Source organism: Ambystoma mexicanum, chromosome 9, assembly GCF_040938575.1.
Source record: "Ambystoma mexicanum isolate Mex_15411 chromosome 9, UKY_AmexF1_1, whole genome shotgun sequence".
In the NCBI taxonomy this organism is placed as follows: Eukaryota; Metazoa; Chordata; class Amphibia; order Caudata; family Ambystomatidae; genus Ambystoma; species Ambystoma mexicanum.
The window spans coordinates 192,561,503-192,575,362 of NC_090931.1; the positions used below are offsets into that span (position 1 = coordinate 192,561,503).

General features: G+C 47.5%; 1 protein-coding gene across 4 annotated transcripts in view; it reads right to left on the reverse strand.

Moving 5' to 3' along the window:
* CEP164 (centrosomal protein 164) overlaps positions 1 to 13,860 on the reverse strand; it is a 586,844-nt gene that overhangs the window by 458,017 nt on the left and 114,967 nt on the right. The window lies entirely within an intron of this gene.

Consider the following 13,860-nt stretch of genomic DNA (forward strand, 5'->3'; position numbering starts at 1 on the left):
GAGAATGTAGTAGGTCATTGTAATGTTACAAATTCCTCAACAGTACATGTCAATATATAACAAATGTGTTGTGGGAATCGTTCTGGGCATGTCCAGAGATTGGGAAGTTCAAGGGCGAAATAGCTTACCTGTTGGGAGAAAAAGGGGTCAAGATAAATGTTGAATCTGTGTGGGCATGTCTGATAGGAGGGTTCCCTAGACCACGTAAATTAAAAATATATGAGTAAATTAAAGGACTTGGCATACATACTTGCCAAGCGTAGAATTGCCATGGGCTGGAAGGCATATAATAGATCAAAGATAGAAATTTGGTGGAAAGATCTCCAGAAATGGGCGGAAGCAGAAACGGTAGTGTGGCAAGAGGTGGGTAATAGAGGAGGGGAAGAAGAAGCAGCAACCCTGATGGCCTGGAACACTTAGTGGCCACATTGTATGGATCCACCCAAGACTGGCCGAGTGACCAGGATTCCGCTGAGGACGCAGAATGGGGCACCCCCCAAAGAGATTTAAACGTGGACCATGAAGTGGAGTAAGCTCGAGTGGGGGGGGGGGGGACAGGGTTAGGCAGTAGACACAGAAGGATATAGGCACATTTTGGTATAATTATGACATGTACTGCAAGTTTTTGTTGGTTGCTGTGATAAAAATCAATAAAATTGTTTTAAAAAAATGTGTTGTGGGAATCATCCTTATCAGTGTTGAAAGTCACTGCAGAGTACTTTTTGTAAACATTTACACCCAATATACCTAACCTATTGTTCATAAAAATACAATTAAGACAACCTGGAGGTGGGCAATAGGCATCACTTCTTTGCTTTAAACTTTCAGCACTAAAACGTAAAACAATAAACTACATTTCCCAGAGATATTAGGCCTTCCCAATTGTTTTGTTTGAATGCACAACACAAACACTAACCAACAACAACCATGGCCGAATCCCCAACAACCATGGCCGAATCCCCTTGCAGGACTGGCCATGACCTCATGTCCTCTCCTCCACGACTGCTCTTTAAGGCTGCAAGTACCTTTTTTCTTTAGCTCTGTGTTTTGTAAACGCTTCATCTAATCCTTGAATTTTCCTTGAGGGATTTTAAGTGTATTTATAAATACTCAAGCAATGATATTCACCTAGTACCAAAACCATACAATTAAAAGAGAATGTGGAGGATTGTCTTTCTCTCACCTGGCAGCAATAAACTGGAATCACCTACCAAAAAAAGATATGCAACACAAGGGATCATCTTGAATTCAGAAATCTACTCAAAACTTGTCTCTTTGCACCAGAACCAGAAGGAAATGACTAGGAGGCACCGACCCAGCGGGAAACACAAATCCCAGGGAGGAACCCATGACCAGTGACCACCCCCTCCAACTTAATCTTCCCTAACTGGAGGGTTGTGGGGGCAGAGGGGAAGAACGGGACACCCTGACCACCCATTTCCAGCAGTTAATCCATGGAGGAAACTTAGGTAGGAAAGGACCCCGCACAGGATGGGCAGGGAGGGACCAGAATCCTCTAACCTAAACATTGCCAACACCAGGGCGGGGGACCACGACTGCATCAGCCAGGTACACATACCACTAGAGTAATACAGAGGAAAACTACCACTCAATTAACGTGCCTGCCAACTAGGGGACAAACTACAATACCAAACACAGGATATTCATAGATGTTGAGCACAGAATCGCAAAGACAAAGAGGCAAGGAAAACCTGCTAACCCATCTATAAAACCTCAACTTTCCACAAACACTTCTCATACAGAAACTCACACAGCCACTTCTCTGCACAGCAATCTGCACGTACTTCACCACATTACAACATCAGACAAACAGCACATAACCCAGCAGAACAGCGCATGGGAATTTGCACAGACGGAAAATCGCACTTCAGCTAACGGTGCAAACCAAACAGAGTTGTGATGTCCTGTTGGCAGCTTCAGTTTCTATTCCCACTACACCCTACTAAACCCCGACTTCACCCCTTTATTTTTCACACCTTCTCTTTCAGATCCGCCAGAGCGCCTGGGACCACTCAGTTGGTGTCAGTGCACAGTACAAATATCTTTAACATTAATAATAGTTTCTTTTTTGCCGTCGAGTATCATGGATTCAAGCCGAGCTTGCAGCCAACACTGCCTTCCCAGGGCAGGGCTCGGATGAGCATGGGAGATCAGAGTTCTTGTTCCTTTTGTACCTTCATCTTTTCGGAGCCAATATATAAGATTACTGGTGCAGGCTGCTCGCCATCACAGAAGCCCAGTATCCATGGGAGCCCTGAAGCTCCCACCTAGTCAAGAAGTGGTCGAGTGTACACGCGTTAAAGGCACGCATGCGCAGAAGCTCATCATGACCTCTCGCTCGGGAGCAGGCGTGAAGCTCAGATGCCTTCAAGACACGCCAACGCTGCCCCATATACAACCGAAAGGGCATGTTGCGTGTCTAGTATGGTTTCCTAGCAGATTGCGGAGAGGTTTCAACAGAATTATACAAAATAAATACAAGATAGTTGAAGAGGATTTTATACACTGGATCATGTCACTGCGTTAGAGCGGGACAAGAAAATAAACGTAGCAACGCCGGCTCCTGCACAGGGAACGGCAGTCATGAGTAAGCAACCAAGTTGGCGGGTGCCCCATTTATAAGGCGCAGCGCGCAAGTCCCCGCTCCGGGCCCTCACACCCACACACCGGAGCACTCATGAACATGCCTGCATTATGATCAACAACACTAGTGACAAAGGAAAGTATCGCCCAGGTGGCAGAGGCATAACAAGGGGAGCAAGGTCTTCTGCATGATGCAGAGCTTGAGAAGTAAACCAAAAAGCATGTGCACCCCTCGGAAGCAAACTAGCATAAAAAGTCCCAAAATAGGGTCAGTGTCTCCCCACCAATGCACCAGACGCCATTTAAAGAATCACAACAAGTGGGCCCACTCCCAGACCTGTAGCAAGTGGCATGGGAGGTTCATCTCCAGTCTCCAGAGCGCTTGATGATGGAAGCCACGCCTACAGAGGTGCGCAGCTTCCTGGGGATGGCCACGTGCCGCGGGAGGGTCATCAACAAATTAACGAGGCTCTCAGAACCGCTGCGAGCCATGACCAAATCAGGCACCAAATGGGAGGGGAGAAAGCCGCTTCAAGAAGCATTCAAGGCTATCAAAGAGTCACTGTCTGCCAGTACCACCATTGCATACTACGAAACTCGCCTCCAAACAGAGCTGAACGTGGGCATGAGCCCGGTGGGGTTGGGAGACATCTTAGTAAAAAAAGAAAAAAAAACACTCTCCTACAGGGGTGATCAAATAGGTGGCATACGCATCCCAGGTTCTGACCCCCCCCAAAGAACAATGCTACTCGCACATTGAAAAAGAAGCCATGCCTGTCCCGTGGAGATGCAGGCATTTTCACCTGTACTGACAGAAATGTTAAGACCTACACAGACCACAAGCTGCTGGTTCCCAATCTTCACTGGGTTGATGCCTCAGCCCCCAGCATGTATTGGGAAGTGGCTGTTGCAACTACAACAATGTGACTTTGACCGCATCTACCGGGCAGGAGCAGACAATCGCGCAGACTTCCTGTCCAGGCAACCTCCCGCCACCACAGCGGCAGAAATAACTGAGGTGCATATCTGTCTTGTCGATCAAGCAACAAAACCAAAAGGCAGTCAGTCTGTCAAACATAGTGGATGCCACAACAGTGACTCCTGATGCAACCTGGTAAAGAACGCAATCCTGGCAGGAGAGCTGAACGCTTTTCTACAACACAATCACAATCATACCATGGCTGCAAAGTACTTCTTGGCTAGGGTGTTCACGGTCTGCCACAAATTGTCCATCAGGAGTGAGGTACTCCTACTGAAGGGCACGCACATCCTGGTGCCACCCAATCTGCAGGACTGGATAGTTGCCCTCGCGCATGAGGGCCATTAAGGCATTGTCAGGACGAAAGCACGAATAAGGGACAGTGTGTGGTTTCCACAGGTGGATGCCGAAGTGGAAGCAATCGTATCCACATGCCTACCGTGCAAGGCCACAGGAGCACCACCGAGACCAAATGGATAAAGTCTGCCCCAAGAGGCCCCACATGATGGCAGGCATTCAGCATTGACTTCTGCACTGTGAATGAAGGGACCTACCTCCTCGTGGCCATCGATGAGTACTTCTGGTACACAGAAGTGGAGGTAGTCCCCTCAACAGTGGCGGAAGCAGTGTTGCCAGTCCTGGAGAAGATGTGTGCAACACATGGATTACCCAAGTCCATAAAAAGTGACAATGGGCCCCCCATTCCAAGGGGGTGAATTCGCAAGATATCTGGATGACCTTCAAATAGTACACAACCTCATCACACCGCGGTGGCCCCAGGCGAACAGGGACGCCGAACGGTTCATGAGAACATCAAAGTCCTCGGGATTGCCAAGCCCAAAATGCCCCATGGAAATTTGAACTATACTGGTTTGTCAGAAACTACCGCTTAACACCTCATGCAAAAACCGACACCCCCCTGGCAGACCTCATGTTCAGGAAGGTGCTACACTTCTCCATACCAAACCAGCGCTGCAATTGGATGAAGGACAGTGACAGAGGACACACGCAAAGCGAATCAAAGCGAATGAACAAATGTACAACAAGCAACGGGCCAGGAAGTCCCACCACAAGGTTGGGGGGGTGGAACCGGTGGGGCTGGAGGTGCGGTGTCAGGTGTAGGTCCTCCAGAACTCATTAAGAGCCAAAGAGCCAAACCTGAGAGCCCTTTCAACACCACCCCCTGGACAGTGACCAGACAGAAAGGGACCATGATCACAGATGGCCACGCCGGAAAGTCGATAACGAGGAATGCATCATGGTTCAAAAGGATCCTTAAGACAGTGTAGAGAGAAAACCTGGATCAATCTGACAGAAGAGGCTGGGAAGAAGAATAGACAATGGAAGTGGAAATGGGTCGAGAGGGGCACACTCCTGGCCCGACCCAAGGGGAAGCCAAAGAAGAGGTCGGTCCCAGCTCCAGAAGAAGCCCAGCTGACCAGCACTTCCCCAAACCTGGTGGCCCGACTGATACCATCTGAGGGCGGCGCCGCTCCCTTAATGTCGGCAACCTTGAGGGCGTCCGCTGATACGCATTTGCTGTTGAACACATAACCAAAGAAGGTCAGCTCTTCTTTGAGTAACTTGCATTCGTCTTTATGGTCAGGCCAGCTTTGTCTAGCCCGTGGAGGACTGCTGCCAGTAGGCGCATGTGTTCCGCTCTGTCCTTTGCGTGGTAAAGGATGTCATCACTGAGGCCCTCTGGGGACTGTGAGGGCATCATGATGTACACACAGAAAAGTTCACATAAAATATGTTTATTAACTTAAATATCCGGATGGTTGAAGGTCCAACTTGCCCTTTGCTAAGGTGGGATTTCCCTACCGGAACAAAACTAATGAAAGTCGGAGTTAAAGAGTTCAACTTAAAAGTCTGTCCATGTCCAAAACCTATTCTTGCCCTCACAACTACAATTAACCAATGGGTAGGGATGTCACAGTTAAAGGAAATGGTGTACAACTCAAGCTTCTTCCAGCTAACAGCTTACTTTAAGCTCCCTTCCCTACCCCCCCCCCCCCCCAAGTACAAGAAAGTGCCACGAAAAAGACTCAGTTTACCCTTTTACCCTAGCTCAAGGCGATGCAGTTCTGAACCAATCCTTGGGGTGCCCTTCCAAAATTGTAACAAGTAACACAATCCAAAAGCAAAAGGGGTCTTGAGACTCTGCTCTCAAGATAACAAATCTGGTTCTTGGAAGCCTCAGGGTTCCTTTCCCCAAGACGTCAGTCATGTCGCCTCTACTTGGTATAGTTTTTCCAAAGAAAAGAGTCTTAACAAAATACCAGGTCAACCGGACCTTCTTTCGGGCCCACTTAACCAGCTCGTGTGCAGTGGTTTCTTTAGGCTGTTGTTCGGAGTGCAGGGGTCTCTGAACTAGGCGCAGTTGTTAGACCGCACGGTCCACCCATTACAGGTCACGCAACCAGGGCCCCAGGACTCTTCAGAAAACACACAAGTTTCCTTGGCACTTGCTCCTGTGCACCAAGTCACCTTCACTTAGCTCCTTTTATTGTCCTCTGGGCTTTGTGGGTATTCTTGCACTTCCTTGGCTTCTCCTTATTAACCTTGTGGCCCTGCCATCATGTGTTCCCCACCTCCTGCCAAGCTGTGACATTGTCACACTGCATTCACTCTCAAACGGGTCACTGACTCTTCCCCTTCTGAATACTCTTGTCTTTGGTTAGGGGACGCCTCCACAATAAAAGTGTGCACTGAAGAAAGACTTGAGGAGAACCACAGCAAATCACACATTGCCACACTCTGCGTTGCGCTATCGCGATGGGAGGCGTTTTTAAGTAATGTTGGGTAGGGTCCATCTCACAAAAAAGTAACTACTGAAGAAAGACAGAGCACCACAGCACCATGGCAAACCACACTCACTGTCGCACTCCACTCGTCTTTGATGTTTGAATTAGATCCTTCTGACACGTGCACAATTCAGATCAGTGTTCAGGTGTGCACTTTTATTGTTCCGATTTAAAGTTCTGTTCCGTTCAAGATGCAATGTGCACCTTTTTGTTTTTATGTTTAAATGTCCCTTATGTTCGGCATTCAAGGAACATTTAGCTTTCTCTGTAGTTCAATATTCAATAAACCTTTAATTGTTCAAAGTTACGTTTTTCTTTAGTTGAATATTCAATAAAACACAGTTTCCTTATTGCAGACCGGTTTTCCTTTGCGGTCTTGTTGGAGCGCCCCAGAGCCTAGACACTCACCAGCCTTCTGTGCTTTAGCAGCGTGAGCCGAGCTCGCCTGCCTTGTGCGTCTCTCTGCATACCGGCAGCTTCAGTGCCTCGGTCGGCATGAGGGCAGCGTCCCCTCGGCTCCGGCTCCACGGCAGCTCCTGTTGCGCACTCAGGAGTCTTAAAGCTTCCAGGTTTGAGGAAGCCACACCGGCCAGCTGCATCGGGTCCCCCAAGTCCACTGGATGTCTTGCCGGCGTCCTGGCTTGTGCTGCTCCAGTCCCACCACAGCTGCCTCCTCGCATGTTGCTCTATGTCTCACGTTCCTTCCCTCTTTCTCCGTCAGACTGATCTCCATTTATACACCTGCAGCCCCTTGACAGGCTGCAGGTGGGGCCGACCAATTAGCCCTGCCTGACCACAATCAGAGGGACATGCCTGACCCTCACAATGTTTAGTAAGCATCTTCCTCTTCCCAGTACCAAAGTGGTCATCTTCACTGGTCTTGGTGGTCTTAAGATTGTGGGGAACTGGCTTACAATAGCCCATAACGGTTGGGGGAGGGTTAGGTTGATTGTCACTAGGGAAAGGGTGATACCATGTCTCGCCTAAGGGCGCCCCATACCCAATCCCCAAGGACCTTCCACTCGGGTGATCCTCCCTCGCTTTTCCGCCTCCAAGGTCAGGATCCAAAAGCGATGGCCTTTCCCTGGCCACATGCGTAGAAGATCCAAGGGGAGTAGGAGTGAGAATACCCTCAGCTTTCTCACAGGACATATATTATTCTCTGCATTCTGTGTCTCCCCTTTGTTAGTGTTTGTTTGTTTGTTTATTATTTATAATGTGCCGAAAAGCCCAAGGGTAACAAGGCGCAGCAGATACAAGAATTTGCAAGACTTAGTTACAGACAGTAAAATATATACAAGTATGAAAACAGTAATAATAGCAATAAGCGGTAAATATAAACATATGTACAATTAACAGTTGTGTATCCAGAGTGACCAAGTGAAGGTGGGAGACAAGAGGTCCTAGATGATAGCTGTCTTCAGCCAAGACATCAGCTTTGAGCGGAAGTTTTGGTAGGGTAGGTCCATTCTAAGAGTGGGTGGTAGGGAGTTCCATAGCTTGGCCGCTTTCACTGGGAAGCTATTGCCACCTATAGTTGATCGTATGTAAGAAGGGACGGAGAGGCAGTCTCTGTATGCTATCCTAGTCGGTCTCATGGTTGTTAGTCTATGAAATCTGTTGATCAGATAGGTAGGGGCCGCATTGTTAAGGGACTTATGGGTTAGTGAGGCAGTTTTTAAGGAAATTTTGTCTATGATGGGAATCCAATTTTGTTGCTTGCTATGTATTGTAATGTGGTCTCTTCTTGAGATGCCCAAGGCCGCTCTGAGTGCGTTGTTCTGGAGAGTTTGTAGCTTGCCAGTGACGGCCTTGGAGGACCCAAGATAGAGGGCGTTACAGTAGTCCAAGCAGGAGAGTATAAGGGCTCTGGCCAGGGTCAGACAACTAGCCTCGGATAGAAAAGGTTTGGCAAGTATAGGACGTGGAGGAGGCTAGTGAGTTCACTTGTCTGCTAAAATTGAAATTAAAGCCCAAGTAAAAACCCAGTGTTTTGACTTCGTGTCCAACCCTGATGGTATTACCATCAATTATAAATGACGAGTATGCCGGGCTCTGTTTCTTTAGGCTAGCTTTGGTGCCCAGAGTGATGAGTTCCGTTTTATCATCATTCAGGCATAGACCGTGAGTGGCCATCCATGCCTGGATGATGATGTAAACCCTATTCACCAAGGCCAAATCCTTTGCATAATCTCCAGAAAGCGGAAGGAGGATCTGGGTATCATCTGCATAATTAGTCTAGGTGATACCGAGATGATCCAGATCGTCAAAAAGGGGCTTGGTAAATATGTTGTACAGTGTAGGGGAGACACAGGAACCCTGAGGCACACCGCAGGTGATGGGTATGGGGTCTGCCGCGTCTGTCAGCGAAAAGACCCTCATGGTTCTGCCATCAAGGAAGGATCTGATCCATGTAATGGCCTCGGGGGAGAAATGGGCAGCCGTGTGGAGGTGGGTGCAGAGGACCGAGTGATCGACCAAGTCGAATGCTGCGGATGGGTCAAGGAGGAGGAGTAAAGCTGCTTGACCATTGTCTTTGAGCAGATCAATCTGTGTTTTAAGGTCGATGAGAGCTGTCTCGGTCCCATGTTGGGGTCGGAAGCCTGATTGTCTGGCTCCTAGCAAGTGGTGATCCTCCAGGTGCTTCTGTGTTTTTACATAGGCGACCTTGTCCAGAATTTTCAGAAGGAATGGTACCGTTGTTATAGGCCTATAGTTAGTAGGTATTGCTGGGTCAAGAGTGTTTTTTTTTTAGTAGGGGTAGTACCCAGGATTGTTTTAAATTAGTTGGGATGGAACCGGTGGAGAAGGAAGCGTTGATTAGCTTAGTGATAAATGGGGAAAGGTCACGGGCAGCATCTTTTATGAGCTGTGCTGGGCATAAGTCTCCCTGGCAGTTAGAAGGCTTTAATGACAGGATGATTTTTTCCACTTCGAGTATGGTCACTTTGGTAAAGTTAAATCGTGAATATTCACTTGTGGTCCGCTTCTCAGGTGGCTTAGACAGGGCAGGATTGTTCAAGGAGGCTTTTTTACAGCATATTTTATTTTGTAGCGTGGCGATTTTGTTGGCTAGGGCATATTGGATGTCGGTACACCAGTTCTTGTCTTTTATGCAGGTGTCTATAGGTGCTATGGGGGTTTCTACTTCTTTTAGAATCGAGAATAGTTCCTTTGTGTTTGAGCTGGCTTGGGAGATGCGAGAGTCAAAGGATGTACGTTTTGCAAGGAAGATTTCTTTTTTGTACAGGGCCGCTAGTTTGGTGAATTTAGTTTTGTTGGCTGCTGATGGGTCTTTTTTCCAGATAGATTCGCAGTGTCTTTTTTATTGTCTTAAGTTTTTAAGGAGAGGTGTGTACCAGTTGTTAAGGTGGGTTTTGGACTTGCTTGGCCTGAGTTTGAGAGGGGCAATTGAGTCCAGGGAGGTAGACATGATTTTATTATATTCCTCAACCAAGGTTTCAGGGTCCAAGTTGTCAGGGAGTGAGTTAAGTGTGGGGAGTAGGTTGGGGATAAGTCTCTCCACTGTGATACTCTTTTTGTTTCTCGTAAGAGTAGGTGCTGCCCTGCACGGTAATATGGGTGGAGGTCTAGTAGTGGACAACACCAACAATACCAGGTGGTGGTCAGTCCAGGCTAGGGGTGAGATGTCAGTGACGTTGGCTAGGCAATTGTAGTCGGCTACCCAGTCTAGTATTCTGCCCTTGTCATGGGTAGGTTTTAGGCTTCTTTGAGTAAATCCTAATTCGGTGAGGGTGTTCAACGTGGTGATGGCGGCTTGGTCTTCAGGGTCATTAAAGCCCATATTGAAGTCTCCGAGGGTGAGCATCTGTGTGGCGTTTTTTAAGTTAGTGGATAGGATAGTGTTAAGATCCTCATCGAAGGTGCCTAAAGGACCTGGGGGGCGATAGATCAAATGGACGTTAAGGGTTTGAGTATTTGTGATGGGGATTTTAGCTGAAAGTAGTTCGCAGGATGGGGCATTGGCGGGGGTAGCTAATCTTATTGGAAGGCTACATTTGTGAATGATGGCAACACCGCCTCCTCTGGAATTGGGTCGGTCTTGTCTCAGGATGGTGTAGTTATCTGGGATTGCTAGCATCAGCATAGGTCATGCTGCCGGGTGGAGCCAGGTCTCTGTGATGGCAAGGAGGTCCAGGTCTTCATTGATAAGTAGGTCTGCGATTTCAGTTGCGTGAGCTACTAGTGATCTGGCGTTAATTAAAGCTCCCTTGATTTGGGGGCTCACTAGAGGTGCAGTAGGGGCCGACAGTTTCTGAGGGGGTTTAGTGTTTTTCTGGATGATGGGAGTAGTAGGGTCTTTAGTGGGATAGCTCAGAGATATTTTGGGTCTGTAGTTGTCAAGGCTAGTGAGAGTGGATTTGGATCTTTTATTAGTAGGCACGGAGCGGGCGAGTGGCTCGTAAATTTTGGCTAGTCTAGCTCTGAGTTTTGTGTTCCTGACTACAGTGGGGCACGGGAGGCTGATCATAATTGCTAGAGGAGCCTCAGTTGTTGTTGGCGGTAAATTGATTGAGGAATTGAAATTAGGTGAGGTCGTGTACATGGTAGTAGGGAGTTGAGGTGGCATGTTGGATAGTATAATGGTAATTAAGAAGACTAGGGTGCTGGCAAGGTAGTTACTAAGCAGAGGAGGCATGCTAGTTAGTGGCAGGAGTGCGTGAAAGCGACCTTAAGGCACAGCACAATTTTAGAATGGTCTGAAAGTGGCCTTAAAGGCACCACACAATTTTAAATGGTCTGAGAGCGACCTTAAGGCACAACACAATTTTAGATGGTCTGAAAGCGACCTTAAGGCACAACACAATTTTAGAATGGTCTGAAAGCGGCCTTAAAGGCACTACACAATTTTAAATGGTCTGAGAGCGACCTTAAGGCACAACACAATTTTAAATGTCTGACAGCGATCTTAAGGCACAACACAATTTTAGAATGGTCTGAAAGCGACCTTAAAGGCACCACACAATTTTAAATGGTCTGAGAGCGACCTTAAGGCACAACACAATTTTAAATGTCTGACAGCGATCTTAAGGCACAACATGCTAGTATGCACAGAGCTGTATCTGGATTTGAGCAGCAAGGCAAACTACCGTGTACATGGCCACATCTAAATTCAAATCCGTGCGGGCAGCACAAGGCAGCACAGTTAAACTGGTGTGCACATGACAGTATCTAGAATTGGCCAGCCAGGCAAGCTGTAGTATGATGATGAGTCAGAGTAACTTACCCTTTGTTGAAGTAGGGAAGAACATATCTGCACAATGTCCTCGGCTGGAGCTTGGGCTTAGTTTGAGGAAGAGAAAACGGAAGTTGAGATGTATGAGGAAGAGGCTTCTGAAGGTGATCAGGCCGCGCGTTTAGCCTGCCACGTCGGGCATCACGACTATATGAAGGTATCAGAGTCAGGTCCGTATAGCACTTTGGCCCTTACATTTGAACACGTCTTTAGCAGGTCTGTAGCCAAAACAGTGTACTCTACTGTCCGGGAAGGGATTCTGCCAGCTAAGGGTCATCTGAAATCCATGAAAACATGGCTGAATGTGAACTTCCCGCCTAGTACCTCCCTCAGTAAGCCACCCTACGTGGGGTGCAACTAAACTACATTTTTCACAGCGGAAGGGGGGGGGGTTACCCTTGAAAGGTTGGAAGAGGGGCTAACTTAGGACCAAACTTACTTGTGTGGGATCTAACTTCTTTACACATTCTAATGAGACTATTCCGTTGAAGCTTTAATGTTAAAAGCAGTTAAGTCTCATTCAAGTCTGAAAGCAAAGGCTGCTGTGAGAATGAGGTGGCTGCTGTGAGAATGAGGTGGCTGCTGTGAGAATAGTGTGCCTCCTGCCCCTCCCCCACCCTTCTAATCAATTCCTGGGCATGCAAGTGCTATCACCCAATCATGATTTCAATTGCCTAAAAATGTATGCATATGAATGCAGTTACTAACAATTTAACGCTTCACATTAGCAATTGCCATGCAGCCACAGGCACCATTTATTATTGTCCTGTCTCGATAGGTCAGCCAGGTCAAGTCAACATAACCCAAAATTGTAGGGGTGAGGGGGGGCTAAACCCAGATCTACCCAGTGCTCCCTGCGCCACTGCTCTGAGCTACCAGTCAGTGCTACTAGGCATATGTGAAAACAATCATTACATAAGGCAGTAACCCATCCCGGACTAGAACTTCCTCTTTGACCCTCACAAATCAGGTAGACTCTTTCTGTGGATGCGAGCGCATTTGGAAAGATCAAGGCCGTATTTACAGATGGTTTGCCTGCATTCGGTATGGCTAGAGACCGAACCTGAAAATATCGAATTAGGTCTGTGGGGGAGTCCCCCACATAGAGGGGGAAAAAAAAGCGGGGACAAATAAAAAAAAAAGAAAAGCTCGAATTTCTAAATGCAGCAAAGTGGGCCTTCGTATTTTGCAATTTGATGATCACGGTACATCCATTGCCATCTGTATTTATTAGTAAAAGTATGCTGCGCGGGCATCACACCCTCATCCTGAGAAATCTTAATATGGGTGCACACTGCACCTCAGAGCCTTATCCATGAGGTCAGGGTCACGATTCCACTTAAGATGAATGGGATAATGAAGATGGCTCAGAAGCCGAGTGGCAAGATGCAAACACAGAAAACAATCCTTTACCACTGATGGATGTGCCCTTGGCATGTGGCGCTCAACCTTTCAGTTCAGCTACATTCAACCCCAATGCTATGCATTAATATAGCTCATCTTCGTGGTCACCATCCACAGTGGCATACTGCATGCCCTCCAGATTAGAAAAGCCCTGCACGAAGTAGCAAGGGCCAAGTTAAAAGCAGAGTGCCCAACACTCATTCCAGAGCAAAGTGGCACTAACCCCAGAAATAGAAACACATATTCATCTCTAAAAGGAAAGGATCCTAAGAAAGGCATCGATTACTCTTGGATCTTTGAAGTCCCATCAAGAAAAATGGCTTGATCTTTCCAATTGATTGTCAGAAAATGCAGACCACTTGGAACAGACCAATGATACCAGTGAGCCACTGATTCAGTCCTCTTAGCGAGCTGGGTTCAAAGAGCCGTCTGCCTCTTGGGCAATTTAAATTGTGCATCAAGGCTGAATGAGACAGAGGCATGCTGGTGAAAAGAAAAACCAAGCTCAGAGAGCAGCAGCCTTTAGAGGCAGGATCCAAAGCCAATGGAGTGCAGTTCAGGGATCCTATCGCAAAGAAACTCAGCATGTTTGCTGGCACTTACACGGGTATGGACAAGGTCAAGCAGTCATTCAAGTCTTTTCACTGTGTGTTTTTGGTAGGACAGGCTACGGTAGGGCCCACTCAGCCAACCATATATTCAGTATCCCGGGGTGGTTGTGGGACTACAGTCTACAAGGATCCCCATCAACAGAATATCACATTCTCTTCTAGAGGGAGAGGTGGCCATGGTGATTCTGAAGGTACTAC